This window comes from Lutjanus erythropterus, chromosome 9 (genome assembly GCF_056507025.1).
Source record: "Lutjanus erythropterus isolate fLutEry1 chromosome 9, fLutEry1.hap2, whole genome shotgun sequence".
Taxonomy (NCBI): Eukaryota; Metazoa; Chordata; class Actinopteri; order Lutjaniformes; family Lutjanidae; genus Lutjanus; species Lutjanus erythropterus.
The window spans coordinates 5,247,125-5,263,452 of record NC_139325.1 but is presented as its reverse complement, the minus strand read 5'-3'; the positions used below and the strand labels follow the sequence as shown (position 1 = coordinate 5,263,452).

The following is a 16,328-nucleotide window of genomic DNA, read 5'->3' as shown; positions in this document are numbered from 1 at the left end:
TGTTTTGTTTTGTTTTTTGACTGGGGTGATCCAAGTGGGGCAGTGACTTCTGCAGAGGGTGGTGTGAAGAATGTGCACGCACAAACATACGTTTGCGTGCATACATATTTGTGCAAAAGTGAAGCCCAAATATCTCAATCACCCCCTGGTGGCTGGCTCCACTACAGGTCATTAACCCCGCCCCTGCCATGTTTGCAGATGGGACAGTCAGCAGATTGCCTTAATATACTCTGCATAATAATTTTGACTGAGGTGGCTTGAGTGGCACACTGACTTCTATATCAATGCCACCTTGTAACTTTGTAAAAAATTAAAAGTAGCCTGCATACAAAAGAAAGCAATGCATATTTAAAAATACTCCTCAAATAGTGGGTTTCAAGATCCCCCTTCTCACTGGACAGATATCCAATCATATTTGAGGATAATGGGGTGGCACTTGGGGCGGCCAATCAGATTTCAGAAGTTGGCCAGTGCCCCTCAGACCCCACTTCTAGAAACACCTCTGGCTGGCTCGCTAACAAGGTGCACTCACAGAGGTGTAGACCTCAGGGAGGACACAAGGGACACGTCCCCCTTAATATTGTAGAACAGTTGGATTTGACTTTTATTTTGACAAACCGCTAGAACCCAACCATTGACAATAATATAAAGATGGAAAACTTGAGAGCTCCCCAAAAGTGAAGCCAAAACATCTAAATTGCCACCTGACGGAAGACTGCAGTATAGGTGAAAAACCCCACCCCCTTCATGTAAGCAGACACTCTGGCTCCATATGACATCACCAGCACAACATGGCAGTGCTCGTATTTTGTACAGTAAGAGGAAGTGGAGACATATCCTCCATCTAACTGTCTGTGAACCTGAGTCACAGCAACAACTCAGGAAATTCTCTGGACAACTCCGACAACTCTGGAAAAGTACACATTGACAGTATGCAGCCTCACAAGCAATGAAGATAAAATCTGCTATTAAATGATTTATTTTGTGAGTTTACATAATGACATGCTGTTTATTAGTTTGCTAAATAATCTTAAGGTAATATTGCCTACTTATAATTAAAGCTTATCATGGTTTCATTTAGCTAGCTACGGCACAAATTAGAGCAGAAATATTCACTAGAATGCAAGAACTGGAGTGTTTGATCCCACTTAATGTTCTAATAAGGCACTGTGGCAGCTCATTACTGCTCAAAATAATCATTATAAAAAGTTAGATTCACAAGAAGTCATAATTGAGGTAATAATTCAGCATTATATAATAATTATACAATATTATAATAATTGTTTATTTTAGGATTAGTCAAAGGCATGAATTATTGTGATACTAAAAGTCAAACATTTTGACTTAAAGGGACAGTCAAGCCCAAAATCAAAAATACCCACAGTATTTTCCCTCTTATCTGTAGTGCTGTTTTATCCATCTGTAGTTTTGGTGTGAGTTGCAGTTTAACAGAACTAGATAGCACACATCTTGTGGTGCTCACATCATGCTAGTGACTGCGCAGGATGTAAACATTAATGGCGTCCTCCTCAGCTGAGCTATAACCTCTCCTCCATGAGTCTACTGTAAGTTTGGCGGGTGTCGTTCGGAAGACAGAAAACAGTTCCTACATGACCAACTGTGTGGACTGTCTTGAAAAACTGGGTTATGATTTTTGGAAAGAGACATTGCTGCTGAGTTTTTCACATTTATTTATTTATTTATTTATTTTGGCATTTTGAGCACCACGAGCCGAGTGCCATTTATTTTTATTGTACCAGAGAGAAGGCAGACATCTCTACAGCTACAGCCAAAACTGTCTAGGTAGATAATGTGTTTTTGATTTTTTGATTTTCAGGCACGCTCCACAAACTGAACTACCACTGCATACCATTTTAACTGGAAAATATTACATGCACAATAACTGATAACTTCATATATGATCATTTTGACCTGTTGTTCGTATGTTTCATTTCTGTCATTGCAAATATTTCATCTATTTTGATAGTTAAACGTTTGACCGATGCATTATTTCCTATATAAAACTGTAAATTCATTGTATAATGACTAATGCACTATCACAGTTACTGCATAGTGTAGTCGGCTATTAATGGACGGACACAGTTTATCTCGCAACCAATCAAGCTTAAATTACCACTCTCTAGCTGAAAGCCACACAGCAATACATAAAAAAATGTTCACTTTGCAGACAGAAGGTCAGTGGTGTGAGGGCTGATTAGATGTTTTGTTGGTGAATGAAAGCAGCTGGAGGGTTTGGTAATTTGACACCACTCTCAATTAGACAGAAAAACTCCATTTGACTGGGCTGCTGACACACGCCGGCCTTACATCACTCCGCTCCACTGCACAGAGAAATTAAGCAAATAAGTCAAATTGATGAAAAAGCAAGCAAGTGTTATGAATTAACAACAGGCAGCAACAGGCGACAGACTTCAATTCTCCTCGCACAAATTTACATCCACTTGATTGACTTGGATTTACATCGACTTGATTGAGCAGCACGCCGGTTTTTGACTCAAACTTGTTCTCCGGCCATGGAATCCAAATTAATTTGTCAGGCACTGACAATAGCAGGCACTTGAAGTGTCAATCACCATGCTGCTTTTTTTGAGAGCTCAGAGAAATCTATAGACTCACGTAGACTAATCAAATAAAGGATAAAGCAAGGACTCCATGTTTTATGTAAATGTTGTTGTTATACAAGTCTGACTCAGAGAACTTTTTTTCCTTCCTAACTTTAGACTATAACTGGATTAATGAGAGTGTGTCGGGTGCTAAAATGCAAAGATTTCTGGGAGTATTCTGCATCATATCATTATCATCACTGAGATGATGATACATTCTTTACAGAGCACTCGCTGCTGCATAAACATCATCTTCTCGTTTTCTGTTAATGGGGCAGTTTGTGACTGGATTTCTTATGCAGGTGTGGTTTATTAAATTAGCAGTGAAGTTGTGAAAAGGTGCGACAGAGTGTTAATGTGGGAGGTGAGCGGTCAGCACATGTTGATCTTCAAAACATGAGCGGAAGGATCGTGTCTGTCTTTTAGTGGCTCACTTTTTCAGCAGCTACAGAGTGCAGGTTTATACTTCAGCATGAAGTTCAATTTGAAGGGCAAGTTCACCCAAAAATCAAAAATTATATTTTTCCTCTGATCTGTAGAACTATTTATCCATCTGGATAGTTTTGGTGTGAGTTGCAGATTTTTGGAAATATCAGCTATAGTGATGTCTGCCTTCACTCAATTATAATGGAACCAAACTTGTCAGATGTATCACCGCGCTAACTAGCCTTGTGGTGCTAACGTTAGAGCTCAGCCAAGGAGGGTGCCATTAATGTTTACATCCAGCGCTGTCATGAACATGAGCCTCTCCTCCATGAACAGAGGCGCACTTCTTCTGCACAGTGATACGGTTGGCAGGAGTAGTTCAGTGGAAAGAAAGTAGTTCCTACATGAACCTGCCCACAACAAAGTCTGTGGATTATCTTTAGTAACCAGGTCATGATTTCTGATAGAGACTCTGCTTTTGAGTTTTTCAAAGGCATTTTGAGCACAACAAGCAAAGTGCCATCTAGTTCCTTTATATTGGAGAGACGGTGGACATCTCTACAGCTGATATCTCCAGAACTAGAACAAACTAGAATCATTGTATCGTTTACATCCATGTCTGTATGATATATGTAGCAAAGACTCTGAATTAATTTCTAATAGGTTTAAAGTGTATTTAGTGTCACTATACATACGTGTGTGATTCCAGTAAATAATGAACAGGTAGAAACATGCTGTCTTCAGTCACAGACTATTTTTAAAGAGGTGAACAGAGGACTGATAGAGCTGAAGATTTTGTCACAATGGAGCTGACCTTTGACCCGCTGGATATAAAATGTCATCACTTCATCATTTTATCCAATATTTGTGTGAAATTATGTCACAGTAACCTTTGACCCTTGACTCTAAATATGTAATCAGTTAATTCTGGAGTCCAAGTGGACGTTCGTGTCAGATGTAATGAAATTCTCTCCAGGTTCCTCCTCCTGAGACATCATGTTCACGAGAATGTGATGGGTGTGAGGTCACAGTGTCCTTTAAACTTTGATGTTTGACCACTAAAACCGTCAGAAAGTCAGTTAATCCCTGAGTCGCCAAATTTGAAAAACAATTCCTCAAGTTGTTACTGAGATATTGTGTTCACAAGAAGGGGATGGATGGATATACGTAACAGTGATGTTGAATTTCAACCTCTGATGACTAAAATCTTATCAGTTCATCCTTGAGTCCAAGTGCCAAGTCTGAAGAAATGGACAACCTGAAATCATATTGCCTCTGGAAATGGCTGTTGCCATGGAGAAATAAAGATATGTATTTTGATGTTGGGATGAACTGTCCCTTTAACCTGTGCAGTTGGACACAGTTGGATGATGTTGCGTCTCCAGTATGACTGCTGGAGACGCTCCTTTCTTCACTCACCACCTCTGTCTTTCTTGGACCAACTCAGCTTTCTGACACTGAAATGAATCTATGACTGTATTAATAACTATTTATTAAATGAATATGTAATGATGTCTTTGACTGGATATCGACTTTTCATTGAGCACATAAAGTCAAGTCATGTTTCCTCGATGTAACTTCTCTTCCAAAGTCTGTGAAGCAGGAGGAGGAATGGTGCACTGCTTCTGCAGTACAGTTTTATTTTACAGCCAAAAATCTAAGAATGTGATGCACTGTCAATGCATTCTTTGCAGTGAACTGCTAAACAACAGTTACCTAAAGTCTTACAGTCATATAGATTCACCATATGATGAACATATTATTTTTTGTTTAACCTCAGGTTAAGTGGAGCAGTTCTCACAGAAACTTGTCTGTTTTTCTTCTAATTACTGCCAAATTACAAACTTCTTTCCAGGAAACTTTCTGGAAAACAATTAAAAACTTATTATGAAGATTATTAAGAACAGATGCATAAAGAAAGGCATCACAGCCTCCGTTAATTTTTAATATCCTGGAAATAAAACAGCAAAAGATGATGTGCCAAACAGTGGCTGCTGAAGAACAGATTATTTGAAGACTTCCCACCTCTGAATGTCTTTCAGTGGACATTCAGTGGGATCATGACAGAGACGTGACACAGCTGGAACACAATGCAGCTGAATGTAGTGAGCAGGAGGTCTGACCTGTACACCAGAGATGTTTTGTCCAGGGGCCACTTTCACAAAATGTCAGATGGCCAGGGGCCACTTCATAAGAAAAAAAGAAAACAAAAGAAAACAAAATAAAAAAAGTCTCATCTTTCTTTCAGATTCTTCAGATTTTCAAATGAACTTACTTATTAATTTATCTTATTAACTAAATTATCAAGCAAAGCATTCTGATAGATAAATTGGCCAATATTTTTTATTTATAAGTAAAATCTAAAATAACATCAGGGCACTGAAACGGCAAAATTTAACTAGTACTTTTAATAAGTATAAAGAATTAAAAAAAACATGATCTGCTATATATTAGTGTACATGTTTATATGTTAGTATTTTTTTCATTTTTTCAATATTGTATATTCATTTTTTAAATGCACATCTTATCATTGTATATTTCTAACTCTGTCTTTATTATTATTATTGTTCTTCTGTGTCTTATTATTTATTATTCTGTTACTTACTTACTTATTAAATTTTCCACACCCCAGATTGTACTTAAATACAAGTATATAACTGGTGTGACTGGTGTGACAATAAAAAAAGTATTATATAACCCTAACCTAAACCTAACCCTAACCCCTATACCAAAAAATGCAACCTAGAAAACTGAAAAATAAAAAATAAGAGGCACCTGCTTTATTTTCTGTAAAACAAATAAATAAATAAATAATGTTGGACAACATATAGACCAGTACCAATATTAACGATATACCGGTGCTAAACCAATATCGGACCAAAGATATAGATCAACTGATATATCTGTCTGTCTCTAACAACATTAAACACAGCTGGAACATCTTCCATCATGCAGCCACTCAAATGTTAAACTTATAAACATAAATCATAACCGGCCCAGCAGGGACAGAGGGAACAGAATATTGAAGCTCTTTTAGTGTGTGTAGGCTGATATGGAACTTCCTAAGTAACAGCCAAGGGACATTATTTAATATATACTAATGTATAAACTTTTTTTTTAAATCCCAGTGGGAATACATTTATTTTGAGTCTAGGGCCATACAGCACCTTATTGGGAGTCACACTTGGCCCGCAGGCTGCAAGTTGAGCATCCCTGCTGCTCTACACCAAACCTGACACATTTGATGTAAAATCACACCACGAGGCTCCAGAACAGCTTCAGTGCTCTCCAGGGGCAGATCTAGAGAAATATGGCTTTAATGGGTGGCAAAATATATGTCAGTTTAATTACAAACAATCACATATATGAATATTTGCTTGGAAAAGCCCCCGACTTTAGATATTTTATTTCTAATAAGTAATAAAGCATTGAACTGAAATATCTAAAGTAGAAATTAATTAAGTTTCACTCATATACTTTGAACTTAAACTGTCCTAACTAGGATGGCAGCCGGGGTGGCAAGCCAACTTTTAGGAGCTCCTCCCCTGATGCTCCCTGTCAGAGATTCTCTGAGAGTGTGAAGCTCTAACAGAGGGATGAACAGCTTCCTTTTTAAACAGATTCCCTTTAACTCTCCCACAGTTCAGCTGGCTTGAGATGTGGTGGCTGTGAAGGTCAAGAGCATCTGATTCAAGCAATCACATCATTCAGTGAACCCTCTATGACCTGTACGGAAGACTGCTTTTTGCTTTGTTTTGTTTTTTTTCGTTTAGTTGGGCTGCTCCTTTAATTTGTGTTCTGCTACAACACCACAACCACAGCAACAATCTTAGCAGCCAATGATATTTCACCATCACACCCTCACACATCCGTAGCTCTCATCGCTTCAGAGACAGAAACATAGTCTGCAGATTGCTTAGTTGTGTGTGTGTGTGTGTGTGTGTGTGTGTGTTAGCCCCATGAGGTGACTCAGTGCTGACATTAGCACATCACCTCTAACAGAAATCCAATATATTAGGACTCTGTGCAGTTTGTGTGTGCGGCTGACGTGATTAGAGCTCTCTGTGAGCCACATGGTGGCCTGCAGACAGTCTGGCCCCACCGTCTAATTGGATAATTTAGGTGCTGGTCCAGCAGCCCTGCATGGAAGAATGTCCTCTGCCAAGAGCAGGCCACGTGGATGAAGAGCAGTCTGCCAGTACAGGAAATATAGAAACATGGGCTCTAATGTGCAAAGCCATAGGAAGGAGGTCTACTGGTCGTGTTACTGTACGACATCAGGTGTACAAATAATGTTTGAAAATGACATCAGCTTTATTTATTACTGTTTAATATGCACGCTGATTTGAAGATGTGTAGATGACACATTTCTAACACAAACCTGTGTTACAAACTGGGGGCATGTCAAGTTGCATCATGGGAATTGTGAATCCAGGGTTTTTGAAAGTTGACCCACATACTATGGGGAATTTAAGTCAGTGTACGTCAGCCTCCACTGCCTCAAATTTGACTCTTTTTTTTCTTTTCTGTCTGTTTTAAAGTGGTTGGAGTACCTCTTTGTTGCATGTCATTTATAAATGAAAATACAGTTGACCTCCTATTATCTTTACTGTAAAAATACCAATTAATACTCATGCTGGTACGATCTGATCTAAATCAATAAAGGTTTAAAGCAGTTTGTATCAAGGTTTGTAGTAGGCAACTGGACTTGATAGAGTTCTTAAAGACTTTTCACCTCTCATCCAACCGGCTTCTTCAGTTCTGTTTAAAGCAGTGTTTCCCAACACTGGTCCTCAAGGCTCAGTGCCCTGCATGTTTGAGATGTTTCCCTGCTCCAACACACCTGATTCAAATGATCAGGGCCCTGTTTCCCAGAGCCTTCGTAGCGCTATGTGTGTCATAAGTTGTATTTTAAGGTCTCCCGGGCTGTTTTCCAACTCTGGCAAGCTTAAGGGAGACCTTAAGATACAACTTACGACGCACATAGCACTACAAAGGCTCTGGGAAACGGGGCCCAGGTTGTTATCAGGCTTCTGCAGAGGCTTGATGACGAGCTGATCATTTGAATCAGGTGTGTTTTTGTATTTGAGGACAGACAGCCCATAGTATCTCAGGTTGAGTCTGGAGATAGATGTGTGAAAAAAATCTTTTTCAAAACTGTCTTCAAGTGGCTGCTTCAACATCACCCAATGTGCCATTTGTATCTTGTCAGAGGAATCAACTGCCTGACACACATTTTGAGAAAGTTTAGCTGCGTTATGAAAGAGTAAACTACAAAGAACATTAGTTGAAAAGCCTGTGAAATTGTTTTTTTTTGTAAATATACACTCATTCTGAATGTAATGCCTGCAACATGTTCCAAAGAAGTTGGAGCAGGAGCATGTTTACCACTGTGATACACTGCCCTTTCCTTTCATAACACTTAGTAAGTGTTAACTGAGGACACTAATTGAAAGTAAAATTCTTTCTCATTCTTGCTTGATATGTGACTTAAGGTGCACAACAGACCGAGGTTTCTTTTCAATGGGAGACAGGTCCGGACTGCAGGCAGGTCAGTCTAGTACCTGAACTCTTTCACTGCAAAGACACACTGTTGGAACACGCCCACAATGTGTCTTGATTGTCTCGCTGACATACCGGAATGCACTTTTCAGCATTCATGAGAAGTCTGCAGTGTTCAGTGTTTCAGTGTTCCTGAGCCCATGTAGTGATCTCCTCAATGCAGTCATGTTGGATTTTAATGCAGTGCTGCCTGAAGGTCACAGGCATTCAGTGTTTGTTTTAGCTTTTCCCACTATGTGCAGAGATGTCTCTGGATTCTCTGAATCTTTTAATGATATCATGAATTGTAGATGGTGAAATCTCTAAATTCCCCACACTTTTGTGTTGAGAAACATTGTTCTGAAACTATCTGCTCACAGTTTTTCACATGCTTGTGAATTACAGCCTTTTCGAGGATGCCTCTTTATTATCCAATCATAAAGCTGCTAACCTGTGGAATGATCCACACAGGAGCATTCCACAACTCTCCCAGTCTTTTGTTGCTCCTGTCCCAACTTTTTTGAAATGTTGCAGACATCAAATTCAGAATAAGTGCATATTTACAAAAAATAATGAAGTTCATGATTTTGAACATTAAATTAAATATCAAATATAGGTCAAAAAGAATTTGCAGATCATTGCATTCTGTTTCTCTTTTCGTTTTATACAGTTTCCCAACTTTTTTAGATATGGGGTTTGTACAAATTATTCTTCTTGGTAGGTGACACTGTGAGGTAACAAGTTACTTTTTAATGACAGTAATCTTGTACCAAGTTTTTAAGTAATGTTCTCCAGCACTACTCTTTAGAAAGCATAATATTTAGAAAGCAGATCACAGCTGTAATAAAGGTGGATATGCTGTGTCATCTTTCTAAATGACAGGATGCATCAGTAAAGCACATCACTCAGCTGGGTCACAACTCAACACATCGGAAAAACTTCTCAGAAATTAAAACTCTGGCGCATGGCGTTCTGTCCGATGCAGGGTAACATTTCCTGGATATTCATCATTGTCCTGTGCTCTAAAACAGCTGGTGGTGTGTGAGTTAGGACGGATCTGCGTGCTCGGAATATAAATTGATCAGAATGTGTGCAGTCTGGTGCCTGTAATGCAGCCTCTTTCTATTCAGAGGTACTTGTAAACAAACATGGCCCCTGCCCGGCGAACTTCACCTCCTCTTCTATAATTGTATTGCGGTAATTGATTAAAAGTCCACCGCGGTCAGCTCCGCCGTCTTTGATGAATTGAGGCAGCTCCTCAACATCAGCGCTGACTCTGTAAACTAACTGAGACAGCGAGGTTGATTGGTATGATCAGAAGCAGGGCTAGTTAGTGTCTGCAGTCTGGTAAACAATGTTCAGACAACACTTCTCTGAATCAGTTTGAAAAGATCTCTTTTGACCTGCCCTGCACTGACTCTTCAGAGTCATGTAGTTTGATTTATGTTCTCTTACGTACATAGAACCACCCGGATCTGGTTTTGAAGCTTTTGAGCGCAGACAGAAGTTATGCAATATTGCAGGGCTGTTGTCTGTGAGCAGCTCTGACAGCAGCGTGTGAAGGGAAGATGTGGTGAAATTTGTTAATAACGCACAAAGCTGACCTGTTTTGTTTTTTTTAGTCAAAATCATTCAGGGCTGCTCTGCAACATTAGATAAGAGTGATTAATGGAACTGTATACAGACAGACAAAAATATTAATTCCTTTCCTTTAGTACACAGCCATTTCTTATCAGTATACTGGCTTGGCAAGAGGAGTATTACAGATGATCCACATCTGTAATTTATTTTTCAACCACAGCAAAGAAGTCTAGCTTGAAAGACAGCGAGGACAGCCCACAACACCAACAATATATGAATTTAGTTTAAGATTAGATCGTCATGAATAGGCTACATTAAAGAATAGGACATCAGCATGCAATAGTTTCTAGTTGCGTAATGTCTCATCCCACGCCACATTCATATAACTTGAAACAATGTGTAAGAATATTAGTTTAAAATGCTGAAAAACAACCAAAATTATCAACAGAATGTAAGGAAATAACTGTTCTAATGTTGTGCCCAGACATCTAGTTAGCAAGTTAGCATGCTAATTAGCTAGCTCTTTTCTATCTTGTCCTGTAGTACCTCAAGAGACAATGGTCCCATACTACAGTCCAGGCCTGCCCCCGTAGTCTTAGCTGGGAGATGTGTTTAAGTTGCAAGTTAGCTACGTTTCATAAACTCTCTTAGCTTTTGTAGTCTAATTAATCATCCCTGCCTGATGAAAACCACTTACCTCCAAATTTGGTGATTTTGATTTAGGAATTCTTTTGATAAAACTTTAGGAGGGAGGTTTTCTTTGTAAGCTGAGGTCATTCTCCTGTTTTTTTTTAAGTCAGACAAACCAACAAAGCCACTGGATCATCCAAAGTTATTTTACCTCCTGAGAAATTGCCATTTTGGTTTTCACTGGATAGCAATGAAATAAACAAAATAAATTCTAATAATGAAATAAAAGTTTCTCTCTTCTACCTTGTGAACTCACTGTAAAACACGTTTCTTTCAAACTCGACCGAAACAAAATAAATCCGTCTTTGTGAGTCTCCCCACTGTTTCAAAGATCACCAACTCTGGTTTGATCAAAACAGAACCTTTACTTTTATTAGTATATATCTAACAATTATTATTATTATTTTTTTTTTTACCAACCCAACTTATACACACTCATCCTGACCAATAGAACAGTAATGATTCATTATCACTGAGTGTAAGAGGTCCCAGAGCTGTGGTCTATTAAGTAACCTACAAAGTACATTGAGGGCAAAGAAATGTATCTTTTTTGAATAATTTTGTGTACAGACTTTGTATAAATTGTGATATTAGTTAACATGAAAATCTCATTTTAATGACCTCAGAGCAGACTGTGGTTTCTGGCACCCCCCTAAGCAGGGCCTGGACCCCAGGTTGGAACTCCAGATTTTGCCGTTGATTGACACCTAATTTTATTGTCCTACCCGCATCCTAATTGGCTAGTACACTAATTGTTACCTCCATTGGTTGGGTTAATTACTGAGGCTATTTTGCATTGATATGAGTATAAGTGTGCCTTGAGATTTTGGCTTGCCTTTTAGTGTGGGTGCAATATGTTTGAAAACCACTGACCTGGAGGTTTGACGCACTGAAAATAAACTGCGTTCTAACCCTGCATTTACACGAGGTGCGGCTGCACCGCGGAACGGCTGCGTCGCGGCACGCAGGGAAATAGGACCCATTCTAGTCAATGCTGTATTTTACACCAGAAGCGCCGCGGTGCGTCTCAGCAGCGTCTCAGAAGCGGCTCGGCACTCCGCTCCGCGGAGAATACGCAGCAAGTCTATTTTTGATGGATGGCGTGTCAATTGGCACAGAGCTGGTCGAATGGGCAGGAAGTCAGGCACGGAAAACAGGGGAGAATCCGGTTGATTTTCAAAATAAAAGACCCCATGCAGACTTGCGATCATAAAGACAGACAGAAAATAAACTGTTTAACTAAGTAGCCTGCTTTTTCCATGGTAGAAGCACAAAGAGCAAGGAAAGAGGACTTAATCAACAAAATCAGATAACATAATCAGAACAGAACAGAACATAATCAGACGGGCAAAATGCTCCGCTGCTGAAACGCTTCTGAAATGCTGCTGGTGTAAATTGAAGTAGTGTGCATGACGGCGCAAAACCGCGGCGCAGTCGTTCTGCGGCGCAAGCGCACCTGGTGTAAATCCCAGGTAAGACTTTAAGTTTGCACGTTGTTCTCCATCTCTCTCTCTTCCCTCAGTTCAAGGCATAAAATGCCTCAAAAGTTTCTATTAAAACTCTTTATAACAAGCTGCCACAAAGCCAAATGGGAAAGTTGCCCAACAGGACAATTCACTAAACACTTATGTTGTCAGATAATCTCTCAGGCTGCACTCTCTCTTTGCAGGGCGACAGCAGACTGACGCCGAATCACATCAGTTCAAGTATTTATAGTACATCAGGTAAGACATACTGTAAACAAAACTAAGTAATAATGTCAGTGTGAGTGAGAGTGAGACAGACAGAAAGAAGCTGCTGATGTTCTCATTATTGATTTCAGGAGATTAAAGCGTGGTGCTGGTGACGGCCTGGGCTGTTTCACAGCTCTTATCAACATGACAAGGACGCCTCCTCAGATTCCAATTTCTCTCCCAAATATTAACTCATTAATCATAGCTGCTGTCCAAGATGGATTTTAATTTTGCATAGGACATGTCTCCACCCACCCCCCCTCAACCCCATCCAAACACAAGGAGATTAGATTCTTTGTCCTTGATATGTTTCTGTCATTGTCTCGCCTGCTGTGTTGTTCTTTCTGATGGTGGTGACACCCCAGAGGTGACCCAGCTCATCATTATCAGGACATACAACTTTTAATCATGCGTCATGCTAACATTTGCATTCAAAGTGCGTTCAAAATTGTTTTTGATACAATATGTGCCATAAACTTTCAGTATTCAGTATTCAAGCAACCAGTTGTAATCATATGAACTTCAATAATATGGCAAATAAAAAAATATGGCTGGGTAGAAAAAAAAAAGCAAGGCACTGTGACTCCCTCTATAGTCATGGTCAATTTGCTAAATTCAGTATAATGTACACTTTCAAAGTAATAACTCATCAATCTTCTGCTTTAAGTTTCAACTACTGGATTCAAATCACTTTTGTTATATAGTTTTTTAGGGGTGGGAGGAAAAAAAACGATTCTCTCAAGTGTTGTCATTCTTTTTTGTGTGATTCCTGAATCCATTTTTTGATTGCAGTATCAGCGCTGACACATAATGGGAATTCTCATTGACGTGTGAACAGAAATGATCATAGTGATCACGGTCATGTTGACCTAAAAGGGTGACTACATTCGTTTTGGGGTTTTTGAGGTTTTTTTTTGAGATGTAGCTGTAGCTTTCCAGTAGTGTTCCTCATGCATACAGATCAGAACATTCAGATTCTGGTCAATACACATTGGGCTGTGGGTCAAAATGACTTTGTTTCCCCAAGACATTCCAAAAACTTGTTCCCACTTGATGTGACATAGGTTTTCTGCACGATGACGTTGCTAGAGGTTGAAGGAGCAGCATGTAAAATATGTCCACCTGTCAAAGTTAACTCCAAACAAACAGGGGGCAGCGTGTCACCAGAGTAACGGCTAAACTGACGCTCACTATACTCTCTGCTGGCATCAGCAGCTGGGTGAGCGTTTCCATTTGAAACATCCAGAAAAGGATGCAGATGCAGTCGTCCTTTAAAAAAAACAGATCGATGTCATACATAATACTACATATGTGCTCACGCTTTTAGATTGCTGACTCAATCTATTACTCTGGCTTCAACGTGCAACACTGAGCAGCTACAACAACCTCAAAGGGTCAAAACACAGGACTTTTAAATTTGAAGATAAAAGAAATACATTTAACATTTTCATGTATATAATTGTGCTAGAACTGTAGTATTGAGTTTCATGGGCAGAAAAAACAGCAATGTAGAAACAGTTGCGATTATTTATTGAACAGAACTGTGCATGTTTAATATAAGCCTTCAGATAAAGGCCTGCTTCTATCTGCAGTTAAGGTAAATGCCTCCATTCGAGAGTTTATCGTAGTTCAAAATTTAACATAAGACCACTGGTGGCAGTAAGTATGAGCGACTGTGCAGTCCACCATCACTTTTCAGCTACAGTTTTACTTTTTTATTGTTAGGGCAGGCTGTCATATTAACATCTTTTCAATTTCCCCCTTTTTCCCCCGAAATCACCTCCGTCTCTATGTTTCATCTCTGTCTTGCTCCAGGTCTGTATTTGCCGAGCCAAACTTCTTTTAATCCCTTGACTGAGGCCATGAATGTTCTGCTCTCCCTCTCTGTAACACAAGTGTTCGCACCCATCTAAATGCAAATGTACAAACCAGCATCGCAATAGGCTGCAAAATGTTTGCCTCTTACTTCCTCTCCCTCTGTCGTTTCCTCGCTCCGCGCTCACGCTCTAACATGCTCGCACCATTTTCTTGTCTTAAACAAATAGGGCACTTAAGATCGAGGAGCAAATGAGCAGTGCTTTGATTCTCGCCACAGAGGCAGTAAAACCGAACTGTTAAATATGTATTTTTTTTACTCCTTTTCTATCCTACTGTCATGCTTGCCACTCTCCCTCTCCATCTCCGTCTCTCAGTAGACTCTGAGCTGCTCTCTATCGTACATGCTGATGTGCGTGCGTGGGCCGGGATTGGGCGGTGTGGGGGGTGGGGTTGGGTAGGAAGGCTCTGAGCGACACTTTTAATTTTCCACATGCTGCATCAGTGTCGTAGCAGTGATAGCGTGGGGTTAGCGTTTTCCCAGACAAGAGCTGTGGAGCTGTCCAACACACTCAGCACCTTTCACTGGGGAGCAGTGCACTGACTTTGTCAAGATAAAAAAAAAAAAACCTCGTGGACAGCCCGGGAACTTTCACAGGGAAAAATGGTGTCTCTAAAACATCCACTTGGAGGGGAACCACCTTATGCGCTGCTGCTGCTGAATAATTACAAATGGTATCTGGACCTCTCTGTGTCAGCTCCGGGTGCCAGGATGAAGCAGTTTGACTGCTTGTCTCTGGTGGCGTTAACTCAATACAAGATCATTTGAATAGATGATGTATATTACTCCTAGAATATCTTTTGCCAAGAAAGTGATCAAAAGAGCTCTGAAGCTCAGCTCGTATTCCTTAAAGGTTATGATGCTCATTAAATGACAAGATATACGAAGGTTGAAAGCAATATAAGTCAAGTTTCCAGCCAAATCTAGCACGAATTTTACCTAACTTTCCAGAATGTCAACACAACAGAATGCTGCCATCCACGATTATGTGAATATCAGGAGTTGTGCATCTCTAAATGAACTGTTTGTGCAGCTGTTGTCCAGTAGGGTGCCGTTTAAGAACCACTGCAGAAGAAGAGGATGCAACGAGATCAAAAAATGTGATGGAAATACGACAGTTGCTTTTCTTAATTTTCTTAGTTAATTTGAGGGATGGAACGGTCCCCTCATTGCTCTGCCCAGATCTGACGCTTTCTGGATTCACACATTTGGTCTTTAAATATTTGGCTCAATAGAAAATCTCAGAGCTTCTGTTGTTAAAACTGTGTGGAAACAATTAAAGAGTTTAAATAAAAAACTATATTACAGAACCAATTCAAAGCCTTCAAGGAGGCCCTTCATACTGGGGTGCTCACTACTGACACAACTTTTGTCACATGACTTTTGTGTTACAAGCATGGACTGACGTGTGAGTTACACATGTCATGTGACATTCATGTTGTGATTTGCTTCAGTGATACGTAGTCTGGCTCACTTGATGCACAATGCGGGTATAAGTCTTAAGTTGCAACCCACACGCTGAAAACGTCAAATTAGCGTCTGGGGCACTAATGGTATGAACACTGTTTTGCAGCACCACCATCCCTGCATCCTGGGCTTAGCGCTGCCCAAGACATTTGTGATTGGTTTAAAGAAATGCAAAGGTAGAGTGTTTATTTCCCTTTTAGCAGAATGTATATGTGTGGATGTGTGGATGAGATACTAGGAACACTGACTTTTGTAGACATGGTAACCCCAAAAATGGTTTAATCCTAAACCTAACCATGGAGTTTTTGTGCTTAAACCAGACCAATCTGCAACCCTTTCACAGTGTTAATCACACATTAAAAACAGCTTTCTGACCGCATCAGATACTGC

General features: G+C 39.9%; 1 protein-coding gene across 7 annotated transcripts in view; it reads right to left on the bottom strand.

Moving 5' to 3' along the window:
* Positions 1-16,328, bottom strand: part of adgrb1a (adhesion G protein-coupled receptor B1a) — a 237,656-nt gene that overhangs the window by 62,165 nt on the left and 159,163 nt on the right. The window lies entirely within an intron of this gene.